We start from the raw sequence: 22831 nt of genomic DNA, 5'->3' as shown, positions 1-22831 counted from the left end.
GTCAGCATTTAACTGAAAAGTAAACGGCCAAGTAACGGAAAGTATAACATTGGACCAAATTTTAAAGATGAGGTATGACATTGTCAATTTTAAAAGATGAGGTATGAAAATGTCGTGACATCAATAATTGAGGTAGTTTTTTATATTTTACCCAAAAATTTATATATACTAAAACCCAAACTTAAGTTTAGCTGTTTTATAACAGTGAAATGGCGAAACTCTCCAATTTTTTTGTCTCAGCCTTTCTACAGTGAAAGGACAGTTATGCCCTTCTAATAGCACATGCCAGTCATCGGTGGATTCCAGTTCCTTTGTGTTTTGAATTTTTTTTACCATCTTATCCTTTCAGTCCACGCGTATGTCATCAGCGCTCCTTTTGCTTCGGTATACACGTGTTGTCATCGTGGAATGGGAGGGAATGGAAAATCTCATTGCTTTCCATTTGGTTCTGGAAAACACTCAGCCATTTCCTGTACCGATTCGAATCGAATCACTCTACCATTTCCTCCACCTCTTCCTTCATGCACCACTTCGATTCGAAAAAAAAATATCTGACTCAAATCAATTTCACGACCGACTTCACTCGAATCCCAATTTCACGATTGACTTCACGCAAAATCCCTAGAATACCAAAACCCGAAAACCTTGAGATGTTCAAGTTATGCTGCCGATGTGCCGGTAAAGCTTCAATTTCTATGAAAGTTTTCACTATTGAGGCAATCTATCTACCAAAAGCTTCTAATTCATTCTATATTTCATTTTTTTTGATCTGGTAAATTTTTTTTTTTTTTGTTTTGTTTTGTTTTTTTTTTGGTGAATTCGAACTCAAATAGGAATTACGGAACTAGAAGCAAAAAGTTGATGAATTTTTGTTTGGGTGTTTATGTTGGTCATCTGGATGAAAACTCTTCCCATTGGTCCAGAATCCTCTCAACCTTTTGTCCATTTTCTCGATATATCTCACTCGCAGAAGGTTGTTGCCGATAAAGGAACAAAAAGATACACCCTTTCAATCATCTCAATTACACCCTCAGGATTTTTAGTTGGGTGAAAGGGGTTTTGATCGTAAGCCTTTCATCCGTCGAAGTACGGCGAGTTCTCACTATGTTTTTTATTGGCTGCAATCTTGGATAACATTAATCGTTTTTCACTTGCAGATGAGGCCATTTTCTTGGTTCCAAAGAACAAACACACAAAGCTCTATAGCTGGAGGGGGAATGATAATATTATTACTGCAAGTCTGGAACGACTGTAGTGATTCTTTTTTTTCAAGCAATGCAGTGTGAGGCAAGGGGTAAGGCAGCTGTGGAATTTATAGGCAGTGGAAGATTCGTGGCTGCCATTCTGTGATGATGTAGGTAAAAAGTTGATTTTCTATTTTTACTGGCTATAGCTACTGTTAATGTATAAGCCAAGAAGTATGGGGCTGACATTTCAAGAAAAGGTATATAGAGCTTCTTTTTTACTATAAATACCCTTTTGGAATTGATTCAATACATGTAGTGTAGCAATATAGAACTTTGTGTTCTTTTGCAGTGATCTATGAACAGCAGCATGAGTCGTTGCCGCAACACGAAACCTAGCTTTTGACTATCTGCTGACATCTCTCTGAAGGTTTGTGTACTGTCTTATGTGGAATTGGGATGGTATAACTTTGATTATTTATCATACATGATGATAGGGAATGTGATTTATCTAGAAAATATAAAATGATCGGTTGTAATTTTGGGTGTATGATTTGCTTCTGTTTTTTCGTTTCAGAACACGTTGCTCTTCGTATTTTGGAATTTTGTTTTTGTTGGAGAAAAAGCTCAAAGGAAAAAACCGAAATTATTTACCTTGAGCATAAAGGGCTTCAAAAGCGGCACACAAAAGCCCCTAAAAACGAAGAACAAATAGATGGGAAGAAGTAGAATTCATTTTGATTAAAGAAAGTGAGAAATTAACCTTGCTGTATTATACTTCTTGGTTGTTTTGATGAAGTTGGGAATAATTTGATTTGGTTTCCCTCTGTACATTCTGTGTTTCTAATGGAAATTTTGAACCTTTCTTTTTTGTCTCTAAATTTTTATACTTTATGGGTTTTTTTATGGCAGTTTTGAAGAAAAGCATAACAAAGAAGAGTACGACTGCGACGATGTGAGTGCCCTCTATCCTTAATATGGTCAAATGGGGGTGCAAATTTCATTTTTTTTCTTAATATGGTCAAATGGTATGCAAATGAGATTGGGTTAAGATTTTGGGTTTAACACTCTCACTCTCTTTGCGTTTGGGTTCCATTTATGGTTTTCTTTTTTTGTTCTCTATTTCAGTTTTCCTTTGGTTGTAACCCATCTTTTTTATTTTGTTCATTCATCTTTAACTGTTATTGGCATATCATGAGGCCTAGAGCAAATTGAGAAATTGAAAAACTTTTGAATACTCGAAGCTTGCCCTTCTGTCTAATGCGCTCATAGAAAAGTCTCATTGCCACAAGGGGAATATATAAGACTGATGAGGGTCAAGTATCCATATATAAAACTATAAAAGGATTGTGTATCCAATTATTTGGAATCTTAAGAAAGAACAATAATTTACTATTATGAAAGGTTTTAACAGTTAGTTTTGAGTCGTGATCCTGATTGGTAGTTTTAGACAAGTAACATATTCTCTTTATCAGAACGATGATTGAGATAATATTGTTTAAATCATTATCTCCTTATCACTAAATATTTTAGTGCAATACTAATAATTTCACTGCTAATGAGAACTTTACTAGGGATTTTCTTTTGTGTTGTCACTTCTGATTTTACTGATTGATGTATTTCTTGAAGGCAGTGATGTAATCATAAGAAAAAGTTGAGTTCTTTAGTTCATTGCAAGTCGACCCATTGCCAGGTATCTCTCTCTCTCCCTCTCTCTCTCTCAAGATATTAACAATTAGGTGTATTTATACTCTTATTGGATGTGAATTTTAATATAATGATGTAACTGCATGATAACCTATGCATTGTTTGGAGTTTAAATATAACACTTAAATAGTGGGAAAATGTAAATGTGAAAGTGATAAACTATAACCTCATCCATCATTTATTTTAGAGAACACTCAAGTTGTGAAGAAATGTAACTAGCCATTTTATGAAGGTTATTAGCACTTCATGTACAATTGTCTCATATGTTGAAGGCATGCACCCTAATATTAGCAGTCAGAATGGAGCAATTTGTCTGGATATTTTGAAAGACCAATTGAACCCAACTCTACATTTAACTGCAGAGATTGTTGGGGCCAAAAATAAGAAAATGGGGAGAGTAGCACAACACTACTACTCGAAATTGACTTTGGGTAAGCTTCCACTCGTCTATTTATAATCTCTTTGAGAAGTGATTTTGGTTGCTGGTTTTGAAAGAGATAATGTTAAATTCGTATATGAACTAAGAAAATAATATGCATGTATAATGAAGTGGAAGCCTTGTGCACTGGGTACGACCTTTTTATTATTAACATGAATGTTATAAATTTAGTTGTTGATCTTGACTTGGCATGAAGAATGGCGTGAAAAAATTGAAAAAACTAGAGCTACTCTACTGTTTACGCAGCGAGCGAAGGGAAGGAAAGGAAAAACAGTTAATTTAGTGCTCTATTTTCTCAATCACTCTCCACATTTTCTGCATGGTGAATTGTTCATATCTTTCAAACTTAATAGTTTTTACTTTTCTGTGTATATATTCTCTTGCATTCTTTTAATGGTTTTGAAACTATAACCATAGCACTACAACTTTTCATAAAGTGGTTCCAATAATATAGTTTCATATATAATACTGTTACTCTCTTTTACTAATTTTTGTTACACTATCAATCACTCACATGTCATGCTATTCATAGAGTGGTTCAAAGGATTCCAAGAGCTTCATTCATCCAAATTTTGCTCTTCATGTAAAAATTCTTTAAAAAAACTCAAATATCTTTCAATGTAAATAACATTAACCTTCTTTAACAACCTCTTATAGCTTTGAATTTTTTTTATACGGTTACTAACCCTGTAGCAACGCGCGGGCCATATTTATAGCATAATTCTAAGAAAGAAAAATAGTGGGCCACACACCCTATGATCTTCATCCCCCGCCTCCCTCCCACCCTCCTTCCTTGCACCTTTCGTCCCTCCCTCTCCACGCACCTTCCTCCATCCCTGCACCCTTCATCCCTTCCTCGCCATAGACCAAACATTGTAAATCCCTACAATTCCACGCACCTGGCTTGAAACAAAACCAGCAAATCCAAATCCAAATCTAAATTCCTCTCTGCAAAAATCTTCCCAAACCAACCCAAAACCCATCATCTTTCTGCCGCCAAATCCAAATCCAAATCCAAATATTCACTTTCCTGAGATCTCCGGCGGTCGACGAAACTGGGTATTCTTTGGGTGACAGAGGGTCTGATGTCCATCGTCTTCACTGCCTTGATGACGTTTCTGACCGGTAGTGCCCTCAGCTTGTACGGATGGTATGTGATGGCGATGGTGTGCGCGGTTCCAGACCACCACAAGTCGGTAAGTTTGGCGATCCTTGGGATCTGGCGGTTGTGGTAGAAGCAGGAGTCGTGGACACTCCGTTACCAATTTGATTGGTTCACCTTTTTATCCAAAAATTGGTCCAACCCAATACTTCAAATACAATTAAACTACAAACGGAATACCAATTTCCTCGGCTTCTTGTTGATCATGAAAGACTTGGCATCTTCGGAGCTCGGGAACGGAGAAGCGACTTGCAGACAAAACCCTATCTATTTTTTTTTTCTGGGTACTATGTTTCAGAAGGCACAGATTTGTTTTTATTTTTTTTTAAGAAAAATATTAAGAAGGAAGCATATTGAAAATCATTTTCCTTGTCATACATTTTTTAACTTAATGGCCACATGGTGCATGGTTGGATGATAAGATGCATGTGAGCCTTATAATTTACACGCCAAAATAACAGAACCATGATATTGAAATAAAATAATAAGTAGTGTATGAGATTGAAATGTTTTAAAGATGTTGTATGATGTTGTAATAGCATCCAAGGTGTAAACTGTAATTTACCCTTTAAAGATCTATACTCTTGATCGAATAAAATTTTCCATACCTTTACCAAAAAAACCGTTTAATTTTATCTCATCAGTTATATGGCTATATTTTTGTCTAATTTCTTTCATATGGTCTAAAGGTCCCTTCTAATCTGAATTTCTGGCTCCGCCACTGAACATGCCTCAATTTTGGTGTTAGCTTGGATGTCCGGGTCACAGTGCGTCAAAATTAACTTCCCAAAACTTCTTAAATATATACTTAAAGGCTTGGATATCTTGGGCGTTTTTGCTTTTGTTTCCAACTGGCCTTGTGTCAAAATTAATCTGGAAGTCGGTGTTGGAACCAGGGCCGGCCCAGGCCCAGTGCAGGAGGGGTGACCGTCCAGGGCCCAAAAAAATTAGGGGCACCAAAATTATTAGGACGGTATATTTATATATATTTTTATAAGAGTATAAATTTATAAAATTTGATTCAAAGACACAGAAATTTAACTAGAAGTGGTGGTTTGTCATTTGAAAATAATAAGGAGGTTTTGGGTTCAAAACACCATATGTGCTTATTTACTTTCCTTTTCTTTACAAATTTCTTTTTATAAGAGTATAAATTTAGAAAATTTGGTTAAAGGATCAAGAAGTTTAATTAGAAACAATGATTTTTGTTGTTTAAAATTAACAAGAGGTCCTAAGTTCGAAATGCTATGTGCATGTTTATTCTTTTCAATTTTTACAAATTTTTGTTTGGTTGGTAATTTATTTTTAGTTACTATCTAGTAGCTATGTGGGTTGTTATTTTTAAATATTCGTTTTAATTCAAGTCTAATCTTCAACAAAGAATAATACGTAGACCAAATTTGCAAATTATATGACGTGTCATCAAAATGTTTAATTTAGTGTCATTCATTAATAATACATATCAATTAAAGACTCGAAAACATCATTATTTTTTAGTCCCATATTGACAAGGTTAGTAAATAAGAAAAAAACACCTCACGATTTATTCAAAAACACATTCAAAGTTCAAATGGAAAACAAAACTCATCATCTATCTACTTGTAAGCCCGAAGTTTTTTTGTTTCCCTCTCTCAATACAAAATAAATTAGTCTTTCTGTGTTTCTAAATTATTGAGTTTGAAGTATTTTTCTAAGTATAATTTTTTTCGATATCTTATGTGTGAAAATAAATAATTTTCTTACATAAAATTAGGGCATTTTTTTTTACGTCGCCCTGGGCCTCAAAAATCTCTAGACCGGCCCTGGTTGGAACCAAATTCACGCACCATTGTGAGTGGTGGTTGTGCACAAACTCAAGCAACCTACAAAATAGTAAACAACCATGAGCAAGCTTGACACGCCCCGATCCCAGTGTCTGAAGGACAACTGGATGGTCACTTGCTGGCCGACACCCTAGGGTGACTCAAGCCATTTCATGAATGCATATGTCCAGAACATGTAAAACATGCATATAAATTTTGCTTGTAACTATGCAATATAATTTTCAAGTACAAACCTTAACGAAAAAATAATATTCAACTGCCAACAATTTAAAAGTGATAATGCATGACATGTTCAGAGCATACTACTAATTCAAAATACAAGCTGAATGAATAATATAAAGTGCTATTACAATAGGTGTCTTACGCAGAGATGAGGACATGAATTCACTGATATGGGAATGCTTCGTAGCTTAGGTCGTATGCCTCGTTCCTAAGTTCTGAAGGGGGCGCAAAATAAAAGATGAGTGGACAACTTTATATATAAATAATACTAAAACAATTACTCTTCAAACGTACTAACCCTCATGTTTTAGAAAAACTCATATAGCTAATAAGTAATAGGTTTTCCGAAAACCCTAGCATGCCATAAAAATCTTCGTAAAACATATATCATATATAGTGTGCTTAGTAGTGATATCATAATCGCTCAAAGGCACTACATCGCCCGCCCGAAGGCATATATAAATCTTCCGCCCAAAAACCCTACATCACCCGCCCGAAGGCATATATATATATAACTTTCCCAAAGGCACACACACATATATATATTGTTGATGCACAAAATCAATGATGACTTTGGTACAACAGAAAGTTTTAAGTTTGTGACTTTCGCTAGATTGCTCCGGTCACTAGTATGGATAGGTATGTAAATGGATAGAGATAAGGAAGCAAACACAAGATGTACGTGGTTCACTCAGATTGGCTACGTCCACGGAGTAGAGGAGTTCTCATTAATTGTGAAGGGTTTACACAAGTACATAGGTTCAAGCTCTCCTTTAGTGAGTATAAGTGAATGATTTAGTACAAATGACATTAGGAAATATTGTGGGAGAATGATCTCATTTTATAGAAGAGTTTCTAGCTTTGTTCTGACATTGACACGTGTCGTGTTGTGATTGGCTTCTGATGTTTACACGTGTCGCGCTGTGATTGGCTTCTGATGTCGACATGTGTCGCACTGTGATTAGCCTCCTGGTTGAAGGGAAACTCTTCTAGGTTCTTGACAGTATAATGTTGACTGGTGCTCAGTAGTTTCGGGATTGGTCAAGTGTGGTACAAACAGTGCTCTCCTAAGTTCTCGAGTGAGGGAAGCTCCTCGGTTAGGGATTTGCAAGATCCAAGCCGCTGAGTAATCACGAAACTTCTAAGTACCGAAGTGTGGTATCGTCTTCACTTGCTTTATCTGTCTCACAGGTAGATGTGGTATCTTCTCTAGAAATACTCTTCCTCCATCCAGGGGTGGTATCTTTAACCGGTGGAGATGCACAAGGTAATGTATCAATTTCACTTGAAGCTTATTTATAGTTTCAGGCTTGGTCAAGCGCGATACAAACCATGTAGTAAGAGTCCCCCAAGTCGCCGAGCTAGGAGGTTTGCCGAAAGAAGTGATAGACAAGATAAGCAATCAGAGCTCCAAGTAATCAGTCCCAGATCAGAAGTTTGATTTCGAGTTCCGGCTGATTGTTCTCATTCTCCCTATCTTGCAGGCAGCATGAAGGATAAAGAGAAGAAAAAGGAGAAGAGATGATATGAGATACTTTTGCTTTTGAAGAAGTAACTTTCCACAGGCTTATTCTTGAACTGGGTTGAATGGTTTTCTAGTTTCCTCTAGAGTAAAAGGCCGACTTAAGAATTTGAGGGTCAAAACAAGTCCATCAAATCAAGAATTTGTTCGATCTTGATGATATGTGATACTTTTTCTGTTGACAAAGTAATGGATGTGGTATGGTGATGCTTTGCTCTTTGGCGACATTGCTAGCGAAAGGTTGTTGAAGTTTCTTGAGCTCTTCGGATAGGGCAGCGATGCCGAGCTTGGATTTGACTTAGACTTCTCCGTCTAGATTATGCAATTATGCAGGGAGGGCGTTGTGCTATAGTGATATGTTCTAGCTCATTGTTGAACCTTCTGCTTCAATCTTTTGCATTGCAGAAGTGGTGCGCAACCTTTGCATTTGAATGGTCATTTAGAGCACTACTTCTCAAGGACTCATCCAAGCTTGACAGCTTCAGTGTAAATAGCCAATATTGTATCAACTATTCTGAAGTATTTGCCGAAAGGATTCGTGACCTTGACAACAGTTGAGGATGAGTACTCGAGAGTAATTCTAGGTGAGCAACCAGGCAAAGGTTTTGGGCAATCAGTTCGAGATCGGAAGTTTGGTTTCAAGTTCCGACTGATTGCTTTCTTTCTCATTGTCTTGCAGGTAAGAACAAGACCAAAGGAAAAGACAGGGAAAAAGCATGATATGGGATACTCTTGCTTTTAACTATGATGATATGAGATACTCTTGCTCTAGTGTGGCTTGTTTGCAGAGGTATTATCGGGGGGAAAATAAGCTGAGTATTTCGAGAGAGACTGCTGAGAGTGCCCTCTCAGATGTGAAGAAAAGTTGAGCATTTTTTTTATTTGTAGGTCTGCCTGGCTGTGGAGGATGAAGGTCGACATATATAGGAATTGTTGCAACAACGAGTGGTAACGTTGTTCATTTACCCTTCTCGATCATAGTAATGTAGTGGGAGCTGCAAGATTCACGCATTTTAACTTTGTCAAAGCACTTTGAAAAAGTGGTTAGTATAACGTTGACCGGTGCTCAGTAGTTTCGGGAATGGTCAAGTATGGTACAAATAGTGCTCCCCTAAGTTCCCAAGTGAGGGAAGCTCCTCGGTTGGGGACTTGTAAGATCCAAGCCGCTAAGTAATCACGAAACTTCTAAGTACTGAAGTGTGGTATCGTCTTTACTTGCCTTATTTGTCTTATAGATAGATGTGACATCTTCTCTAGAAGTACTCTTCCTCCATCCAGGGGTGGTATCTTTAACCGGTGGAGATGCACAAGGTAATGTATCAATTTCACTTGAAGCTTACTTGTAGTTTCTGGCTTGATCAAGCGCGATACAAACCATGCAGTAGGAGTCCCCCAAGTCGCCGAGCTAGGAGGTCTGCCGAAAGAGGTGACAGATAAGGTAAGCAATTAGAGCTCCAAGCAATCAGTCCCAGATCAGAAGTTTGATTTCGAGTTCCGGCTGATTGTTCTCATTCTCCCTATCTTACAGGCATCATGAAGGATAAAGAGAAGAAAAAGGAGAAGAGATGATATGAGATACTTTTGCTTTTGAAAAAGTAACTTTCCATAGTGGGTCCCAATGACTCACAAATTAGAGGGAGAGGGAAAATGTTAGAAAATAATAGAGGGAAAAGAGATAGAGTGCACCGGGGGGGGGGGGGGGGGGAAGGGATAAGGGGACAAGAATCTAAAGTGGGTCCTAATGGCTAAAAAATTAAGGTCACAAGGGACGAAACGTGAAATATCCGAAAATGTTCGACGTTTCGAAACGTAAAATCTTCGTTAATTCGAATTCGTTCGCGCCTATACGTTCGTGGAGATGAGTACGATAAGAATAAACTAAGAAAATTAGTCAAACGTGTTACGACGAAGTGGTTAACGAAAGTCAATGTTCATGCCTCAAGGGTAATTTGGTAATTTCATATGTTCGATAAAAAAAAACGACAAATTTAGGACGGGGTATCACAAAGCCTAAGGCCGGGGTGGGGCTGCTAGCCAAAGGCTCTTTGACTGTCAAATTATTGAATGCTTTTAGACTCAAGTAGTGCGCAAGAGAATTCAAGTGTGTAGATTGTGTTACTAGAGCAAGTGCAACTTAATTACTGACCCTCTCACTCCTCAGCTGATCATTCTTTTCAACAAGACCAATGTGGGCACTCTGCAGTTCACCCTGCTCTCTTTTCAGGTTCTCACTAATAGAAATGGCGTCTTGCAACTCCACTTCATTGGACTCAAGCTTACTGGCAACCTTCTAGAGAAGAGTTACTTTGTTATACATTGAGACAAATTCCTGGCCCTTGGAGAAGCTAGAAGATCGAAGTTTCGAGTTTACACTTTCAAGGTCATGGATCTTTAGTAGGTTGAGGCCAAAATATTTATGTGCAGCCTCCAGTAGCCCTTAAGACACAACGAGCCTAATCTTTAAGTCATCAACTTTTTGGCGAATTACTTCCAGCACAAAAAATGGGGACAGAGACATTGGATCCTCTCACCGTTCGTTTTGGTATAATAGTCAGTATTCGTTATTACAGTGAGCTCAAACTCAACTTTTCAATTTAGGTAGCCGAATGAACTTAAGCTATGATTGCCACATCGATCCCCTTAGCAGCCCTAGTAGCATCCTGATCAAGACATGTGGACTCAGCAACCATGATCAAAGTTTTATACATAGTAACAAGCAAAGAAACCCTTCTCAAGCTAGTAAGACGTTTCGAAAGGGAATCTAAGCGAACTATCTACCAAACTATGTCAACAAACTTGGCACAAGCATCAAGGTCTTCAAGTAGGCCAGCTTTTAGCAATGTACAATTCTCAAGTAACTCTTATAAAACAAGCTTGGTAAATTTCTCACAACGGCCAATGAAAGTAGTTTCCTTCTTTTCAGTAGGCAAATCAAACACAGCAGTAGAAGGAGAAGCATGCATATGCGCCACCTTAGCAGCATAATGCACATTTATGTTTTTCATAGGGGTAGGTCTTTCGGAAGCCAAACTAGACTTAACTCCGGATGGACGTCTTGACACATACCTAATTGCAGGAGGCACCATAGAACTCTTATGTTGGGTGTTCTTCTCAACAATGGTTGTGGCCACCTTTGGAGTAGCGGGTTTCACAAGCTCAGACTCAATAGTTTTCTTCTTTCTCTTTGGAGAAGTCAAATCAGTGACAAGCTTATCAGCAGCAGATGAGCCCCTAAGAGGAGTAGAAGAAGTTTTCGGCTTCTTCTCAACTAACGACTCTCGAGCAGGTGATAAAGATCTATTCTTTCCACCTTTACTGGTAGCATGCTCTATAATAGTGATCGGACAAGCGAACACCTCTTTCATGATTCACTTATTCTCTTTCCTCGAAGGCATTCCACCTTTTTGTCAAGGAAGAGGACTGAGTAGCCAAAGCCTTTCACGATACTCAACTATAATGCCCAGGGCGACATACACTTTCTTCATATCCGGCGTAGTCCTTGAAGTTGAACTAAATTTTGAATCTGCACAAAGTAAGGATGACGATTAATAAACTTGAAGTCAAGAGCAGCTTAATAAGAATTCCAAGCAGACAAAAAATGAATGAAGAGTTCACTTACCATCAATAAATTAAGTCAGAACGTGCAGCTTAGGCGAGGAGTTGGATTCCCACTCTCTATTGATCTTCAAGGTGTCCCTCATGTCACTTTTTCTCAAAGAATCGAACAACTTATGGCGAGACCTCAGCTGCCCCAAGCCATCCTTATAGCTTAATCTCAAAGGAGTACCAAAACTCTTTGACGGTTAAGCCCAAATCAAAGAACCTTCTCAAGTTTGAGAATCTCACCCTTATGCGAACTGCATTGAGGGAACACTAAGCAGACCCACACCTCATAGAGTAGATCACCTCTTAGAAAAGGCACGACATAAGAAAAGTAAATCCCAGCACCAAGTAATACAGATGGAATTTGATGGCTATTTTCCTTACTTTGGCAGCCTCACTGCATGGTTCATGGCCGCTCTCATCCTTCACCCGCTTCATGCGAACTTCAGATGGAATTGCATGCTTGTATGTCTCAAGAAAATCCCAAAATAACTCCTCGAAATTGATCTGTCGTGAGTAGTCTGGAAGTAGCCCACTTTTCTAGAATGCACATAATGACAATACAAGGGCGAATGATGGTCATCACTTTTGCGATTAGAGAAAGACATCTAAGAAATCCTGCAAGGAAGATATAAAAATACATTCGGGAGGCTACTTGGAAGAGAAATAAATAAAGAATATGCGCGAAGCAGTGCATTAGGCAGTAGCCCAACACATTGGCCCACGACCCCAAGGCATTAGAAGGTTCGCACTAACTTCTTCTTCCTCCAGCAGCTGGTCCGCAGTGCCCTTATCCTCATTTCAGATAGCGCAAGGTCCAGATGAACCTCATTTTCTCCCTGCGCTATTACTAACCAACATGGCCCATGCCAGATCCAAAAGCCTAAAAGGCTTGAGCCTTGCAGCTCGCCCAACTCCAAGCCCCAACCCGCTAATCTTATATACCTGAGTCGAGCCATCTTATTGCCCTTGCCAACAAGCCACGCTGCACTAGCCCCTTGGCTCCCAGCCAAGCCGTGACCTCCTTGCAGCAGCCCGTGGTTGCCAACTACATTTTCTCATCGCCTCGGCACTCGCCAAGTCATTCCATCAAGCCTTGAGGCTTCAGAAAAATAAAGAAGAAATAAAATTAATCTTTTATTACCTTGTTGCAGCGCAGAAAAGAAGAACGACATCGATCAGCTCTTCGCAAGGGCAAGCGAAAAAGAAAACTAGGGGGAGTTTACAATATCCCTTAGCCTTTTCTCTCTTCCTTGTTAGGATAAAATTGCTCTCAAATTTATTTAACCTTTTAATTAAGGTAGACTTAAAATGGTTTTGGTGGCAAATTGATTTCCCTTTCGTAGAAAATTCCATCTCCAAGTCAAAGTGGAAGATTGATATCAAATTAGGAAACAACTTTCTGCTCACCTATGCAGCTTGGGATTTCTACATCTACTGTTTTTTTTTCTACATGCAAACCAGCAGGTGTGGGTGCATTTTTGGAACAAAAAATAATCCTAAAGATTCAAAAGACGACATGTGGAATTTTTCTCTAAAAAGACAAAAAGACCCTCATTAAGTTGGCAAGGCACACAAATGTTCTCACTCAGCTCAACATCCTTGTAGGTATAAGTAGTCGACTATAACTGCTCAAAGCTTCCCTGCCCATGGCAATCCAGAATTCAATGGCATTAAAGATAAGATTAATCACTAAATCATATATTTAATACATTCCCAATTGAATATCAACTCTATCAATTAAGGAATCTGTATCCCAATCAATCATGTATGCTTCCATCATTATCCTAAGATCTTATCTCCTAATTAATATATTGAGAGTATTATTTCCTCATTTATTTAATGGATGATATACCTTGGCCAATCGGATGTAGCTATGAGTATGGCAAAATCCTAACCATATGGCCCGCCACTCTTTTTGCAAAGATATTGACTTAAGCATCAAAGATCCATTGGCCAACACCTGCCCTATCAACCCCGTGGGTGCGTGAGGTTTTGGCATTGATCAAAGGTGTTTATTGTTTCATAGTACAAATTTGTAATGACTGAAAGATGGCGGATTTCTGCTATCACGACCACCGTCACAATATTTTGGAGCCCAGAGATATTCAACTACAAGTACCTTCAAAAACAACAAAAGAGAGTCCTCGTGCCTTTTTTTTTCTTCAAGTTCACACATCAAAGAGTCAAAAGTTCATTGGCGATCAACACCACCCACGGAGATGCCCATCTGTTCTATCCCAAATGACGATCAACACTTATCCTGGTAGGTTGCAGAGTTAAGCAGTGCCCTTGCGCTACAAGTGACTTTGGTGATCCAGCTTTTGGGGCACATTGAGACGCAGTGGGCCCGTGACAATTCGCCTAGAAGTAGTAGTAAGCAAAGTTCTAAAGGATGCTAAGTGCTAGTCGGGCAGCGCACATGGCTTAGCTTAGGCGATGATCTAGGTGGCGGGATGGATTTAAATAAATTTATTATATATTTTATGAATAAGTGCCTATTTATTATATAGTATATAGTATCTAAAGATATTGATTATAGGACATAATGTATAAAAATATAAATTTTCTTTATTACTTTGTTGAATTTGATGGTAAGAGATTAAAATTGAAATAATTACGAGTTCGTAAACTTTAGGAAATATTTTTTAAAGCTCGTATGGTTTTACAGTAAATTTAAGATACATAGTGGTTTCAAACACATGGCTTAAAAACCTTAGAAAAGTGAGCAAATTAATTGGCCAATAATTAAAAATAAAAAAAATCTCAAAATAATTCATCACACCTAACTACAAATGCATTGGACAATAGTTATAAAAAACAAAACAAATTGGTGATTTGAAGGGGCATGTGGGGTAGGATGGGAGAGAGAAAATCTTTCTTCTTCCTCTCTTTTCTTCTTTGTTAGAACTGAACCAATAGCACCATTCCAGAAGCTGCAAAATGCAGATTCCATTCATTCATTCTTTGGCCTGACAATTTTGAAAAAAAAAAAGAAAAAGAAAAAGAGCCTGCGTTGCGCAGTAGCATGGACTCCTTATGGAATTGCAGGTTTTCCGACCAAACCAGAAGGGCGATAACACAACAAACCAATACTTCTGGCTTATTTTTCGATGAGATGAGGGACGACCGCCTCCCTCTGCGCCTTAGTAGCTTTGCCACTGCATACCACATTTTTACATAAATATTACTTCAAAACATAAAAACATGACACCAAACATAATCCAAGCTAGTATAATGGAATGAAATCTCGCGATTTTCAGGAGGACGTTTCTGTAATCTAGAATTTCCTTATGAGTTAGATGGAATGAGTAGTCAATGGTCGGATTCACAGTAGACTCAACAGCCTGTGTCTGGGTTTTCTCTCCTGGGGTTGTGAATCTTTTTTACTAAAAGGTCTCCCACGTTTGTGAGTAGGGATAGAGGATTGGCTAGCTGCCAATGTATGTGGATCGGCCAAGTGGCGTCCTATGCCTCTACGAAGGAAGTCCGCCATACATTTTGTAGATCCATTTTTCTGGCACATTTCCAGTTGGTATGTGTGATCTTGTCACTCTCACTAAATTTGTGAAAACATCTGGCATGCTATGAGCTACGCTCTAATGATCTAAATATGCGTTGCATTGCAATTTCAGACTGAGCGGTGCATGGAGTCGTCCAAGATAATTTGCGTCGTTATCCAAGAACGAGGGTGTTCTTATCTCTCCCTAAAGACGGGAAGATTGTCTTATAAAAATTGTAAAGAGATCGCCTGTCAAAGGTTTTAAGTAACGAATAATAGAAAGAGAATCATAACCAACATAAATTCTCACCCTTCTATGATGACCCATTTTTGTACTTAAGGACGGCGTAATCGGCACATAGACTGCACAACAAAACACGCACAGATACGATGTGGGGTTAGTATTTAGTAAAGAACTGAAGGGCGCTATAGGTAGTGACGGGCCTAAGGCGAACCAACATTGTTGCATGCAATATTGCATGGCCCTAAGTAGCAATTGAGAGCTTGGTATGTATGACCAATGATCGAGCAATCATTTGTAAGCGCTTAATGAATGACTCTGCCAAACCGTTCTGGGTGTGAACATGGGGTACTGGGTGTTCAACTTCAATCCCAACCGACATGCAATAGTCATCGAAGGTTTTCAATGGGAATTCTCCATCATTATCCAATCGAATATATTTAATCAGATTATCAAGGTGGTGAGCCTTGAGCTTGATAACCTGAGCCAATAGTTTGGAGAAGGTAGCGTTTCTTGTGGACAACAAGCACATGTGTGACCAACGTGTAAAAGCATTAACCAATACCATGAAATATCTAAATTGTCCGTATGGAGGTTGAATCGGTCCATAAATGTCCCCCTAAATCATTTGTAAAAAAGTAGAGGATTCGAACAAATCTTGTCATAAGAAGGCTTAACATAAGCTTTCCTATGGAGTAGGTTTCACATGCAATCTTTTGAATCGATCCTAAACTTCGGGTTAGTGGATGCCCATGAGGGGATTTGAGGATACAGAGCATCGTTGTTCGTCCATGATGTCCCAAACAATCATGCCAAAGTGTAATTTCGTGCGTAGTCCCTGAGGTAGCGTGGGCCACATAATGGCTCTCTATAAGGTGTATGGTTGTAGTAGACAGACCACTTAAGATACGCTTCATTTTCTTTAGAATATGCTTCTGGCTATATTCGTAGGAAGTGATGCACATAAATTCAACTCTATTTTCTACATAGGTTTCTGTGTGATAATTATTATCTCGAATGTTTTTAAAGCTCAACAACGTTCTTCCGGAATGTGGAGAATAAAGTGCCTCATCAATGGTCAAGGTTGTACCTGACACCTCGATATCCTTCAAACACTGGGATAGGTACGTCCTGGTCGACACCCAAGTGTGACGAAAGTCATTTAATTATGCAAATGATATGAAGAAAGAACAAACATAAATAAAACACGTAAACTTAATTACAATGAATATGCAAATGTGAGAGCATGTTTAGAGCATATAACTAATCAATAATAATGTAGAATGAATATTATAAAAAGGTATGAACAAAGTAATGGGTCCTACATCGAGAGGACTCGAAGATACCAATGCGGGAGTGCCTTGACGCCGGGATTGTACGCCTCAATTCTAAGTCCTGAAGGGGGCGCAAAACAAAGCATGAGTGGACCAAGTTTATATATGTGTAATACTAAAACATTTACTCTTCAAATGTACTAACCCCTAGGTTTTAGAAAAACTCATATAGCTAATAAATAATAGGTTTTCCGAAAACCCTAGCATGCCATAAAACCTTCGTAAAACATATATCATATAAAGTGTGCTTAGTAGTGGTATCACAATCGCCCGAAGGCCTTACATCTCCTGCCCGAAGGCATATATAATTATTCCGCCTGAAGGCATATATAAATCTTCCACTTGAAAGCCCTACATCACTCGGCCAAAGGTATATATAAATCTTCCACCCAAAGGCCCTACATCACCCGCCTGAAGGCATATATAAATGAATATCCACTAAGTAAGCACAGAAAATCATAAACATAATCTTTCCAAAATATATCTCATCGGAGCTCAATAGCTCAAACATCATATCATAAAAACACATTCATAAATATCTCAATAATGTAAATTTGATAAAGCGTGATATTTCGTAAAGCGTAAAAATGATAAATCAATAACTTTTCATAAAACTTAATCATAAAATCATGCTTTTCATGTATGCATTTCTACTAATAAAAAATCATGCATTTTAGAAGGGGTCCACTCACCGATACCCTGTTGCTGAAGAGCTATTCGAACTAGGGAGGATGGGGTCGCCGCTAACAAACACACCTAAGTATATAAAGGGACCAATTCATAAAACCCTATTAAGATGATTGAATTTGGAAAAATGGAGCGCGAATTTGGAATCAAGGCGTCGAACTACCCTAAGAGGAATCCTGGGCAAATTTCGTAAAAGTCAACGAAAAGTCAACAACAATATTTCGAAGAATATTCCTTAACGAAATATTCTTCAGGTCGGATTCGGGTTTTAGATTGCGAGTTGGGTTAGGTTGTTCAGTTGGGCCGAGTTGTTGGGCTGGTCCAGATCCAGGTTTTAGATCTGGGCTTAGGTAGTCGGGTCAGGTTAACCCGGTTTCAGGCTGTGGGTTGGCCAAATTCTGGGCGGAGTTCTAGAGCTCTGTTCGAGCTCATTTCTTCACCATATTCGATGTTCTAACTATGGAAATGAAGCTTGGAATGAGGAAAAAAGATTCATACAAGTTTGGAGTTGTGTCGTGGCCGGAATTGGCCGAAAAACGGGCTGTAAGTCACAGCATCCTTCGCCGGACACTGGGAATTGACTTCCCGAGTTGGTCCCTACACCCAAAACACGATTAACACTTACAAGCCACACTCATCTAACCTATAATACAAACCAAATGGTTCAAGGGACTTACCCTTGGCCATAGACGACGGAACTCTTCGGGGAATTGTTGCACAGTGACAGGAAAAAGATGAACTTAGGGGAAAAGGTTCCTTGTTTGATCCTGGGTTCATGGGTCTCGCAATGGAGAGGGTGAAGGGTGGTTTTGTGGTTGTTGTCGAGTGGGTGAGGGATCGGGGATGGAGAGTTACAGAGATATGAGAGGAGAGATAGGAAGAGAGATAGAGCTTCCCGGGGGGAGAAATGAGAGAAAAAGATAGGGAAAAAGAGAGTTTGACAGGAAAGATGGAGACAAAAGGGGGCACGGAACAACTTGTGGGCCTTAGTGGCTCACAAAACAAGGTCCAATTGGGTTGTGGGTCGGGTCGTTACAGTACCATTGGACAACATTATACGGGCCTTACTGTATTATTTGATCAAGTTGGATGGGCTTGAGAGGGTTGTCAGATGTGCATTCTTAGGTATAAAGTTAGTGAAATAGATGCGTTCATGCAAAATGGTGTGCGTGATTGCATTGTCTGTCAGACAACTAACTTTCCTACTAGTCATGCCTAGAAATAAAATTAATTTGAATTGGTCACATTCATAAAAGTTCTAAAAACATATATCCATTCAAAATCATCTAAGTATTTGAGGACGATAATTCAACTTAATATCCAAAAATAAAATAAAACACCAACAAGTAATGCAAACATAAAGGATAATTATTCAAACTTAAACAAACAAAAAAGAATAAAGGGGGCTCGACCACTTAGTGGAATTCGGCCCCAAGGGTCTAAAATTCAACTAAAAAATGGTCCATAGGGGTATCGGCCTCCTGAAAATCAGAAAGATCTTGGTATTATCTGGTTCATCCACTTACATGAAGTTAGATTCAAACTTCTTACGACGAGAATGATATTCAGCTACAACTTTTGAGGGAGCACGGTAAACACGGGGCCAATGGTCATTTGAACCACAATGGTTGCACACATCCGCATCCATGGTATCAAATGCTTTACCCTTATTCTTGAAGTTCGAGGCCTTGAGAGCGACGTTAGAACGTTTCTGGGCTATGTTTCCTCATTTGGATAGGCCTTGGCTCTGTTGACCTTGACGAGGTGGCTTCTGGCCACCCCTACCATACTTAGAATGGTGTTTCGGGCATCAATTCTCATTATCATGCGCTTCAGGCACATCCATCCACCAATAGGTCGAGCTTGATGGTTCTTCATCAACAACTGATTCTGATTTTAGCAAGAACAGAGATCAAATTCGAAAACTTAGTGAACTTCTGAGCTCTGTATTGTTGCTGCATGACAATATTGATCGCATAGAAGGTCAAATAGGTTTTCTCTAGGAGATCATCTTCAATCAAGTCCTCGTTAAAGAACTTAAGAAGTGATCGGACTTGACAAACTTCAGAATTGAATTCATTCACATATTTAAAGTCTTGGAAGGGCAGATTTAAAGTCTTGGATCTTCCTCAGCAAGGTACCTGGTTTGCAGTGCATCATGAATATATCTTCAGATGAAGATCATGGCAATGGCTTTCTTAGCTTCGCCAACCGGGTTATCTGTCTCAGCTTCAATGAATGGGCGCAAATTCTTTACGGTGAGGCGAAGCTTCACATCTTGGACCCACTTGAGGTAGTTTCTTCTGAAGACCTCTAAAGCGGTGAAGTCAAGTTTGTTCAAATTCGACATGTCCCTGTCATAAAATAGATAGACGAAAATGTGGTTAGTGTAATGGAGACAAATCAATCCATTCACATAGGAGTAGAACATTCGGGTTCTAATAGACATTTATTGGTTTAAATTTACATTAAAAACTTAGGGTTTTCATGGATGATGTTTTGAGAAAAAGTTTGGGTTTTCAGACAAGGCCTATTTCGAAAACTTCGTGTTTCGAAAGAATTATGAACTTTAGGTTCATAGGTTCCTGCATGCAAACACAAATATATAGACAGAAATATGCAACAAAAATATGCAAATAGGTCTTCGATGCCTATGATTATAATTGAATTAATTATTTGGACTTGGACCAAAATTAAAAGGTTAGGCAAAAAATTATAAACCCAATGGTGCCTAAAAAAATAGGCGTTTAAAACTTGGGGCCCAAAACAGTGGACCAAAGCCCACTGGTAGGCTGAGTAATTTTGTGACGTGAAGTCCAGGCCCAAATCTGGGCTGAGAGAGGCACAGACTTGGCTATAAGCAGGCCCAGACTGCACAAAAGGTGGGCTGCAATTGCAGGTCCAAACACGGAGGCCTAACAGGGGTGAACTTCGATGTTACGCGGATACAGATGCACCAACACATAGGCTGGTATCTAGTGTGATGCAATGCAGGGAGAACACCTCAACACGATGGCTGGGATCCACTGCTACGTGGTGCATGGGGACATCGAAGCCCTCTTGGCTGGTGTCGTTTGCGAGCCGGGGATTCAACTCAGCTCAAAAGGTTGCTAAATTGGGTTAAGGCAGCAAAAACAACCAGCAAACCTAAAAAAGGTGTTGTGCGCTATAGGCCAGAGGGTTCGAGGTCCACTAGGGCTCGTGTCGAGAACCCAGGACACCTAGCAGCGCTGGGTGCGGGTATTAAACCGAAAAAATCTCTAGTACCATTTCAGGCGGCATTTTCTCGATTGGTCATGGAACGGTGATGAACGAAGTTCAACTAAAACCCTAAGTTTTGGACGGAAAACAAGGTTTCAACGTTAGGGTTTTGAGAAATCATAAGGATTCAAAGAATCCTTTGAAAGTTCAACGAAATTCATCTAATTTTTTGAAAAATTTATCATCACCGACGATAGTTGGTCCCAAAACATGATGGTAGGTCGTGGTTTCCTATGAAAAACGGCGGTGAGGTCGTGGCCGACTGCAGGCAACGCTGGGTTTATGGGTTTGAAGCCAAAACGACGTCGTCTTCTCAGACAAAGCTCAAGGCTGTGCTCCAGTGCATTGCATCTCAAAATCGGAGGCTCACTAGGGTTTCATGAAAAACCCTAATTTTTTTCAATTTTTTTTCTTAATTACATATTTTAATCATGCATGATCAAGGTATAATTCAATGCATGAACAGATATTTGATGCAATTCATGGCAATAATAATTCACATAATTCAACAATTATGAATATAATGCATACATAACTTATGTTGAATCTAAATATCATAAAACGTAAAGTTGGGTCATGCATTCAGGGCTACAAAAATATTGAGATAAAAACCATTGTTTTGGAAGAACTTGATTGCGTGATGATAATGATGAATTGGTTTGATGCAGAAAATTCCACGTCAGATTCCTAAGCGCAGCAGTAAGAGCGTACTAATAGCATGTTATGGCTCATTTAATCTGACAAGGGAGAGAGGGGTGCAACAACAATAGCAAAGAGAGATATGTATTTGTAGGGTTGTAGTGAAGATGTGTTATTCCTTCTACGCACTGCCTTTATTTATAGTAATAGAGGGAAAAATCATTCTCATCCAAAAAATACAATCCTAATAGGAAAGAATAACTAGTATAAAATCTAATTTAGGATTTACACAATCACACTTTAATATAATATCTATAACAAATCTATCTTTTTGTTTATACTAATACTACACTACTTGGTTTGAATTTTGGATAACAGGTCATGTCCAATTTATTTCAGTAATGATAGTAATAGACTCTCATAATAAAAATAAATAAATAAAAATTATTATTTTTTAACTTATATATTGTAATACAGTATAATACATTTTTAATCCAATATATATTATAACTATCGTATTTTATAATAAGTTTTCTAGTAGTTTAACTTTAAAATCATCAAAATATATTTTTCTTAACGGATAGAAATGAATTACCTACATGTAAACCTGTTAAGGATCTATTATTAACAAGTTATTAACGTATGATCTAATAATAATCCCATTAATTATCATATTAACTCAAAATTTATTACTTTTATGTCGTATTAACGACCATGGAAAAAATGGAGGTAAATTCTCTGCTCTCCTACTTTCCATGCACTTCCACCCTCTCCCTATTTGTGCGGTCACGGTTAAGCTACGTCAACATTTTATATTGATTTTTTATAGAGATAATAAGACAAAAAACAATAGTAATATAAAATGTTGACGTGGTTTAACCGTGACCGTACAAATAAGAGATGATAAAAGTGTATGGGAAGTGGGAGAGCAGAGAACCTACCCCTGGAAAAAATTGTCAGGTTTACTTTCGGGTTCACACAGAGAAAAAGCCATCTCAAACTGTTTGCTTTTGAAGATAGACAAGTTGCTCGGCCACTATATTTAATTTATAGGGATCTCATTTTTAAATTTTTATAAATTGAAAAGGGAACTTTAACGAAAAACACCCGGTACTGTTCACTTTAACGAAAAATCACATTTTTACACTAAAAAGTCAATCTTGGTACTATTCACTTTACCCTTTATTTTGTCCTTATCATTAAAACTCAAAGTTTTCAAGCCATTTTCATTAGTTTTCCTAATTGAGAAAATTGGACTTGTCAAAGAATCAAAAGTCTTTCATTATCTATTGTAGACATCGAAATTTCGGTAAAATAAATGTTGATCAATAATTAAAATTTCAATGTTTATGTGTCACAAATTTTACACATAGCATGTGACTAAACGAAAAATCAAAATAAATCTGAAAAGTCATCAAACAGGACACGTGTCAACACCTGGAAGAAATGATTTATTTCATCTAATTATTTAAATCCAAAAAAATCAAGTTTTGGAATTCTATAAA

At 38.3% G+C, this 22831-nt stretch overlaps 1 long non-coding RNA gene across 6 annotated transcripts; it reads left to right on the top strand.

Moving 5' to 3' along the window:
- Positions 1-375: 375 nt before the first annotated feature.
- LOC126585059 (uncharacterized) lies at positions 376-21462 on the top strand. 6 transcript variants are annotated; one of them, XR_007610282.1, is made up of 8 exons: positions 376-678; positions 834-1086; positions 1158-1444; positions 1537-1614; positions 1762-1934; positions 2097-2139; positions 2818-2877; positions 3502-3962. It is a non-coding gene; the product is annotated as an uncharacterized LOC126585059 (long non-coding RNA). The 6 variants fall into 6 exon arrangements; XR_007610283.1 differs by lacking the exon at positions 3502-3962 and adding an exon at positions 21356-21462 and having other exon boundaries at positions 377-678; positions 834-1065; XR_007610284.1 differs by having other exon boundaries at positions 377-678; positions 834-973; positions 3502-3961.
- Positions 21463-22831: the final 1369 nt, after the last annotated feature.

This window comes from Malus sylvestris, chromosome 10 (genome assembly GCF_916048215.2).
Source record: "Malus sylvestris chromosome 10, drMalSylv7.2, whole genome shotgun sequence".
Lineage (NCBI taxonomy): Eukaryota > Viridiplantae > Streptophyta > Magnoliopsida > Rosales > Rosaceae > Malus > Malus sylvestris.
The sequence above is the reverse complement of the archived record's forward strand: the minus strand, read 5'-3'. Positions and strand labels throughout refer to the sequence as shown.